The sequence below is a fragment of the Leucopleurus acutus genome (assembly GCF_964270905.1).
Source record: "Leucopleurus acutus genome assembly, chromosome: 17".
Lineage (NCBI taxonomy): Eukaryota > Metazoa > Chordata > Mammalia > Artiodactyla > Delphinidae > Leucopleurus > Leucopleurus acutus.
In genome coordinates this window covers 45,141,683-45,149,831 of record NC_139159.1, presented here as the reverse complement: position 1 = coordinate 45,149,831, position 8,149 = coordinate 45,141,683, and the positions used below count along the sequence as shown (strand labels likewise).

General features: G+C 45.2%; 1 pseudogene across 1 annotated transcript; it reads right to left on the bottom strand.

The window, feature by feature from the left end:
* Positions 1–668: 668 nt before the first annotated feature.
* Positions 669–1,295, bottom strand: LOC309974000 (ADP-ribosylation factor-like protein 2-binding protein; annotated as a pseudogene). Its single transcript has one exon. The product of its transcript is annotated as an ADP-ribosylation factor-like protein 2-binding protein (transcript).
* Between the last annotated feature and the right edge of the window lie 6,854 nt (positions 1,296–8,149).

Below are 8,149 nucleotides of genomic sequence, written 5' to 3'. Positions count from 1 at the left end.
ACAGGCTTACTGTGGTGGCTTCTCCTGTTGCGGAACATGGGCTCTGGGTGTGCAGGCTTCAGTAGTTGTGGCTCATAGGCCCTAGAGCGCAGGCTCAGTAGTTGTGGCACACAGGCTTAGCTGCTCTGCAGCATGCGGGATCTTTGCAGACCAGGGCTCGAACCCATAGTCCCCTTCATTGACAGGTGGATTCTTAACCACTGCGCCACCAGGGAAGCCCAGACATTGATTTTCACATGTAGCTTTTAGGTAAAGGACATCTCTCTAAGTTGATTTCTACAGCCAAGACTAGCTGTGATAGTAGCATTTTCAGAAATCTTGAGATGGGCAGCTAGCTTGAGTTAAACTCTAGATAAACACTCCCAGTCAAAAACCCCATAGAGGCTGCAGGACTGAAACTCTGACCCATATAAGCTGTGAGTGCACAAAAAGCCTGGTGGGACATGCAAGGCCCGCTGGGCAAGAGGGCTGGTGATGGTGGGTTCTCCCAATATGGACACGCTAACATGTATGCTGGGAAAGGGCCCCCCAGGTGGAATGCTGGGCTTGGGCTTGCTGCAGGAGCCACTCAGAAGCCCCTGAGAGACGTGTCTACTCCGGGAGGAGTACTGGGGTTACTGAAGACAAGAACGTGTCCCTGGAAGGTCAGGTAATTTTCTTCTGACCCATCAATACTTAACATTAATGAAGGGTTGCAGAACAGTCAGTCTTTCCGAGATGTATTCTTCTGACGTCATTAGCCAAAGCCTCTCCCGGTCTATTCGGCTGGTGATGTCCAGAAAGATCCCAATACCTGGAGGTGGGACTTGGGGCCGCATATTGCTCTGGGAACCTGGCAATGAAGATGATTTGCGCAATGAAGATGATTTGCACAATGAAGTAACCACTAAACCGCAGCTTAAGTCCAGTCCTCGGCCTTCTTTTTCTGCTCGAGAGTCCAGGAACATTTCCTTAAAAGCCAGAAAATCCATGTCGAAGATGTCACTGGCCACTTCATCTTTATGGTGCTGTAGAGTAGTGAAAGCCGCCATGTTAAATCCAGGAATCCGCTCCAACAGCTCTTCTATATACTTTTCTACCAAAGAAATACATTCGTTAAAAACAGGCGTGTAGGTGAGCTTCTCCTCTTCCGTGTCTTCAAACTCCTGGTAGTAAATACTTGTCCGTGAAATTCCTCTGTAATAAACGGAACTCATCATCCATGATAATGTCCTCTAAATATCCAACCACAGCATCAAATTCTGCATCAGAGGTGGAAGAGAAAGCGCGAAGCTCTCTTCCTCTATGGCGTCCATCGCCGTCGCCGGTGTCTCATCCACCGGGCGCGGGTGAGCTGCCCGCGGGCCTTGTACCCCACCCGCGGCCCGGGCCCGGGCGCAGTCTCAGCTCTACTCCGCACACACCCAAGCGGCACCGGGGAGGCCTCGCCGCCGAGGCCACTCCTGGCTCATGGCCCAGCTGGGTAGCGCATGCGTGCGAGGCCTGGGCCGCAGGCTCCCTGGCTGCGGCCACGCGCCGGCCTCGAAGTCCGGCCAGGCCTCACTAAGCTCGCCAGTGCCGCCGGCCACCCCTGCTTTCTTACACCCTACAAACCGAACCATTCTCCTTCCCGCCAACTGAACGAATTCCTGACTTGGGAACAAGATATTTTGAAGTCCCAGCCCGAGGACCGGCTGGGCTACTGGCCCAAGAAGGAAAGTGAACCAACAGACTTTTCTCTCCTACACTTAAAGTAATTCAAAACTCAAAGTAACAAAAAGAATGGCTTTATAATCAGAATGATGAGTTTATATTTCTTGTTTCTTCATCACTTTGTTTTAGGAAGCCGGGAAAGAAAAACTCTTGCCCTTGGTAACTAACTTTTGAATCACCAGCAGAGGGCAGGCATTGCTCACCTAAAGGAAACCCGGAGTTGCCCGTCTGCGTTCAAGTACAGACTGAAATGCCAGTATCCGCAGGAACCCGTTGCTGGATCAACTCCATCTCCTGGTCGTTTTCTTTCTTTCTTTCTTTCTTTTTTTTTTTTTTTGCTGTACGCGGGCCCCTCACTGCTGTGGCCTCTCCCGTTGCGGAGCACAGGCTCCGGACGCGCAGGCTCAGCGGCCATGGCTCACGGGCCCAGCCGCTCCGCGGCATGTGGGATCTTCCCGGACCGGGGCACGAACCCGTGTCCCCTGCATTGGCAGGCGGACTCTCAACCACTGCGCCACCAGGGAAGCCCTGGTCATTTTCTTGATCCCTGTCACAAGTGACACAATTAAAGTCATCTCACGCAGTTATAATTCTGTATCAGGAAAGATTTGATTTCTTCTCCTTTTGGGAGACAACTACGTTGAGGTGATGTGAAAATCTTTCTTGAAAAAAAAAAGTAGTATTTTTCCTAATTAAAAATAAAGCCTAAGCATTGAGGAAAATCAGAAAAAAAAATAAAAGCACAAAGGGAAGGAAAATTTCACCTCCCAGAGATGATCCCTGTTGGTTTGCTTTTTGGAGCTTTTTCTTCTAATCTCTTTTCTATGAACACTTCTGAAATGTATTTGCAGCAGTAACACACGAGGGGTCCTAGACACACTGATAAATGTTTAAACATGCCGTGCTTTCTTGCCTCTGTGCCTTTGCTCACCCAGCTGAACTGGAGACGCCTTTACTAATCTCTGAAAATCCAAATCCAGGATAGTTTTGAAAGTCAGGCTCAAATGTCGTGCTTGATTCTCCCCAGCTGGAATCGATTTGTTTTTCTCTGTATTTTTTGTGTCACTCTGTTTATGACTTTCATGGCAATTACCATCTTTTGCCTTGTATTATGATTTGTATGTACAGTTGAATCTTCCTACTAGGTAGGTCTAAATCTTTTGAATGTGGGAATATCAACTTCATCTTTCTACCCTCCATAGCAGAACATAGGGTTATCACATAGTAAATATTCATAAATATTTGTAAAAAGGAGGAAGAAAGGAAGGAAAGATGGAATGCCATTTATAATGCCATCTGGTGGAATATTTCTCAGAGTAGAAGATTCGGAGTTGAATTGTGTCCTCCAAAATGATATGTTGAAGTCCTAATACCCCGATACCTGTGAATATGACCTTATTTGGAAATGGGGTCTTTGTAGATGTAATCAAGTTAAGATGAGGCCACGCTGGATTAGAATGGGCCCTAGACCCAATGACTCTAAGGAAAAGGACATATGGTCACAGAGGCCCACAGAGAGGGGGGATGACCCTGTGATGACCAGGCAGAACTTGCCATGATGCATCTACAAGGCAGGGATTGCCGGCTACCACCAGAAGGTGGAAGAGGCAAAGAAGGATTCTTCCCTGGAGTCTTCAAAGAGAGAATGACCCTACTGACACCTTCATTTCAGACTTGTAGCCTTTAGAACTGTGAGAGAATAAATTTCCGTTGTTTTAATCCGCCCAGTTTGTGGGAATTTGTGACAGCAGCCCAAGGAAACAAATGCATCATGTTCAGAACTCTTAGTGACAACAGTCCCCCCAGGAGTGAAGGGCAGTTCCATGGATATTTGGATGGAAGTCAGAATTCCAAGGAGATATAAGGAGTTCTTGGTGAGAATCAGACAGAAGTGGGTTTTTAATGGGTTCAAAGGTAGGTTTCAGTTGTTTCTTTGCCAAAATTTTAGCACAGGCACTCCGTCTTTTCCCTTCATTTATTTTATTTTTCCCCCGCTTCATTTATTTTTGAAGGCATTTGGCCTGACTGAAGGTCTTTGAAAAACATGGCAAAAGTGAACCATCTGATTTCTTCCGTGTCATCAACGGAGTATTTCTAAATGCATGTAATGGTACTGGCATCTTCTTATCTCCTAAGTAGTTTCTGTTGTATCATGATATATTTGAAAGGATGATGTGAAAAGCTAAAATATGGTACCCACCTAGCTCAAACTCTTAGAAGGGAAGTATGGATTTTCATGTACTGCAGCCATTCATTTATGTGCTATCATCCTAATTAAGGTTCTTATGGATTCTGAGGGTTAAATTATAACGGGGAAAATATTGCCAAAGTAGGGGAATGGAGTTTCCTCTCTGAAATAAGCCCACTTGTTCCCCCTCACCCCCACGACTCAGGTAACTTAGATTTTATGGTCCAAGATAGGTAGATCAATTCTTAGAATAAAACGACTTGCTGGGAGGTGTAGGTGAGACTGCTTGGTGTATGTCATCATCTCTCCCCATAGTAGGAAACATACATCAGCAGACATCTAGATGACTTTCCTTGGGTTCCCATGGTAACCTTCACATGCTGCCAGAATGGCAGGAATAATGATGAAGATGATGGTGACAGGGATAACAATGTGTCATCACTGGAACAAAAACAATAGCAAACACTATTTATTCCAGAAAGGATTTTAACCTAGCAGTGTCTGGCACATAGTATCCACTCAATGAAAGTGCTGGATGAAAGGAAAACATGAATGAATGAATTAGAGGAATTGAATCCCTTATAGCAGTGCCCTTTATTGCTTTGCGACTGAGTTTATTTCTGTACTTTCCTACCTCGACGTCTGGGAGTGAGGGAGGCTCAGTAGATACTGACAATACATGGCCAGAGCTGTTAATTTCGAGCAGTAATGAGTTTTGGTTTTTCTATATCATCTCCTGTCTTTTCAGGGTCACTGGCTCCTGAGCATATTAGGGCTGGGATTTGATCCTAGACAAAGATTTCAGGGCTGCCGTGATGCATTGTCTACAAAACCAAAGGCAAGGGACTTCCCTGGTGGTGCAGTGGTTAAGAATCCACCTGCAAATGCAGGGGACGCCGGTTTGAGCCCTGGTTTGGGAAGATCCCACATGCTGCTGAGCAACTAAACCCGTGAGCCACAGCTACTGAAGCCCGCGTGCCTAGAGCCCGTGCTCCACAACAAGAGAAGCCATCACAATGAGAAGCCTGTGCACCGCAATGAAGAGTAGCCCCTGCTCACCGCAACTAGAGAAAGCCTGTGCGCAGCAATGAAGACCCAACACAGCCCAAAACAAAACAAAAAAACACCCAAAGGCAACTACATTGAACGTTAGCAATGCCCGTGACATTCCTGCTTTCAGTTTCTGGTAAGTCACTGGATTAAGTTTCTATTGGCTAAAAATAATATTGCCATTTGAGTATCTCTTGACCTTAGGATCAATCCTAATTGATTTATTCAACAAATATTTTTTGGATACCTACTAGGGGCCAGGTGCTTTTAAGGCACTGAAGATTTTTTAGTGAACAAAATGCCTCCACGGAGTTGAAATTCCAGCAGGGAAAGAGTAATAAGAAATAAAAGTGTAAAACAATATCAGGTGTTGGTCATACTATGAATCAGAACAGCAGAATAAGAGGATGGAGAATGTTGGCGAGGCAGGGATCTCTATTTTATTTTATTGTTTTAATTGAAGTAGAGTTGATTTTCAATGTTGTGTTAGTTTCTGGCGTACAGCAAAGTGATTCAGTTATACACATATGTATTTTTTCATACTCTTTTCCATTATGGTTTATTATAAGATGTTGAATATAGTTTCCCGTGCTATACAGTAGGACCTTGTTATTTATCTGTTTTATACATAGTAGTTTATATCTGCTAATTCCAAACTCCTAATTTATCTCTCCCGCATCCCCTTTCTCCTTTGGTAGCTGTAAGTTTGTTTTCTGTGTCTGTGCAGGGGTCTCTATTTTAGACAAGGTGGCCAGGGAAGGCTTCTCTGAAGAGGTGACACTTCAGCAGAGACTTAAATGAACTGAGAGAGTGAACTGTGGGAAAATCTTTGGGAAGAACATTCAGGCAGAGGGAATGGCATGTGAGAAGACTCTGAGCTAGGAATGAACTCGAGGTGTTTGAGGAGCGGTGTGGCTAGAGTGAAAAGAATAGGTCTGAGAGTTTAAGGAGATGAGGTTGCAGGGTACATGGGGGCCTACAGAGTGTAGCAAAGAGTTTAGATTTTATTCTGAGTGTGATTGGGAGCCACTGGAGGGTTTTGAGGAGAGGCATGACATGATCTGGCTTATATTTTGAAAAATAAAAATCCCTCAGGCTGCTGTGACTGTAACAGAGAAGATTTGAAGCATGGAGTTTAGCCAGGTGGTCACTGCAGCAGTTCAGGGAAGAAATCAAGGTGTTCAGACCAGGGTGGTGCAATGTGGGCTGTTTCTGGGCATGTTCTGAAGGTAGAGGCAGTGGGACTTGTTAACAAATGAAGTGTGGGATGTGAAGGCATGAGAGAGATGTCAAGAAAGATTTCTAGGGTGTGGGTGGGTGTATACTTTACAGTTATGGGGGAGACAGGGAGAGACACATTATGAGGAACAAAGTCAAGATCTGTTTCAGCTATGTTAAGTTGGAGATGCCTATTAGACTTCTGAATATCATGTTCTTCTGATAAGTTATAGATGTGTGTGTGGGTGTGTGCATGTGTGTAAAATAATATGAAGAAATGGGATGGAATTAAAAGAGCACTGGACACAATGTCCAGAAGCCTGGACCCAGCTGTAGGAAAAAGAATAAAAAAGCTATGTGACGGTAAGCATATAACTTAATTAACTTCTTGGGTCTGATTTTATCTTTAAAATGAAAAAGTTCATTAAGATGATCTCTTTCGGGGCTCCCCTGGTGGCGCAGTGGTTGAGAGTCCGCCTGCCAATGCAGGGCACGCGGGTTCGTGCCCCGGTCCAGGAAGATCCCACATGCCGTGGAACGGCTGGGCCCGTGAGCCATGGCCGCTGAGCCTGCGCGTCTGGAGCCTGTGCTCCGCAACGGGAGAGGCCATGATAGTGAGGGGCCCGCGTACCGCAAAAAAAAAAAAAAAAAAAAAAGATGATCTCTTTCTACTATTTTCAAATCCTGTGATTCCGGCTTGTGGTATTTCTACCATATAACTCTAGGCCCTTGTAGAGTAGCTTCCCTGTTGCCCTAAGAAGGCTATCAATGTCCTAAGCTTTTCCTGAAGGCATGCTTGTCTGGGCAAAGGAGACAGTGCTTTGACCCATTCATCATTCTCCATCACCAATAGTTGGAGCATGATGAATCCATGATAAAGAGAGTTTTTAGTTAATGTACGTTCTCGTTCTTACATAATGGGTGAGTTGTGGTTGTTTTGTACTTAAGATGTTACGCTGTGGACCTGTTATGAGGCAAGCCACCTCCATTGCATGGGAGGAAGGGTTTACTCTCAAGAGTGAAAAAATGCATTTAGACAAACACCACATCCCACCTCTAACATTTACTACATGGCCCCCACCTTAACTGTGAACTCAGTGGGCTTGCCTCAGTTTCGTATTAGTTGACTGCTTTATTGTACGTCACTTGGCATTGCTGCTGAAGCTCTCATTGAACTGCTTCCTTCATTGCCTTCTAGATCCAGATAACCCTCATTCTCTGCTTACTTCCCTGATCCTTTCTTTCCTGTGTCATTGTCATTTGCTGACCTTTCCTTTTCCTCCCCATTCCTTGAATAATGGACTCTCTCCATAAGGTCCTGTTCCTGGTTTTGTGTTTATTCCCTTTTCTTTCTGCACATCCTTCCTGGACCATATTATTTTCTGCCTCGACTTCCTCCACCACTTGGACAACATTGATTCCTAAATCCTCAACTCTGACCTCTCTTAGGAGCTTCCTATTTTCAAATGATGATTAGGCATCTTTGTTTGTATGTCTTCCACATGGCAGATCTAAAATCGAAGTAATTATCTCCTCCCTCTTCTCCCAAACTGATTTTTGTTCTCTTGTGTTCTGTATCTTGCTTAATCCCATTATCGAATCATTCAAGCCAGAAGTCTCAGAGTCAGCCTTTTAACTTCCATCTTGTTCGTTGCCGTAGTCAGGCTCCAAGATGGCCCCCAATTATCCTCACCTCCTGCTGTTTGAATCGTTTTATGGTCCCCTTCAACAATGTATCATGATTGCTTTGTGTGACCAAAGAATATGCTAGAAGTGATGGTGTGTGGCTTCTCAGGTTAGGTTCTAAGAGAAAGTACCACTTCACCTTATTCTCTTTTGGGGCACTTGCTCTGGGGGAAGCCAGCTGCCATATCATAAAGACACTCAAGCGGCCCTATGGGGAGGTCCATAGGGGAAGGAACTGCATCCTCTTGCCAACAGTTAGCATCAACTTGTCAGCCATATGAGTGAACCATCTTGGCCGTGGATCCCCTAACCCCA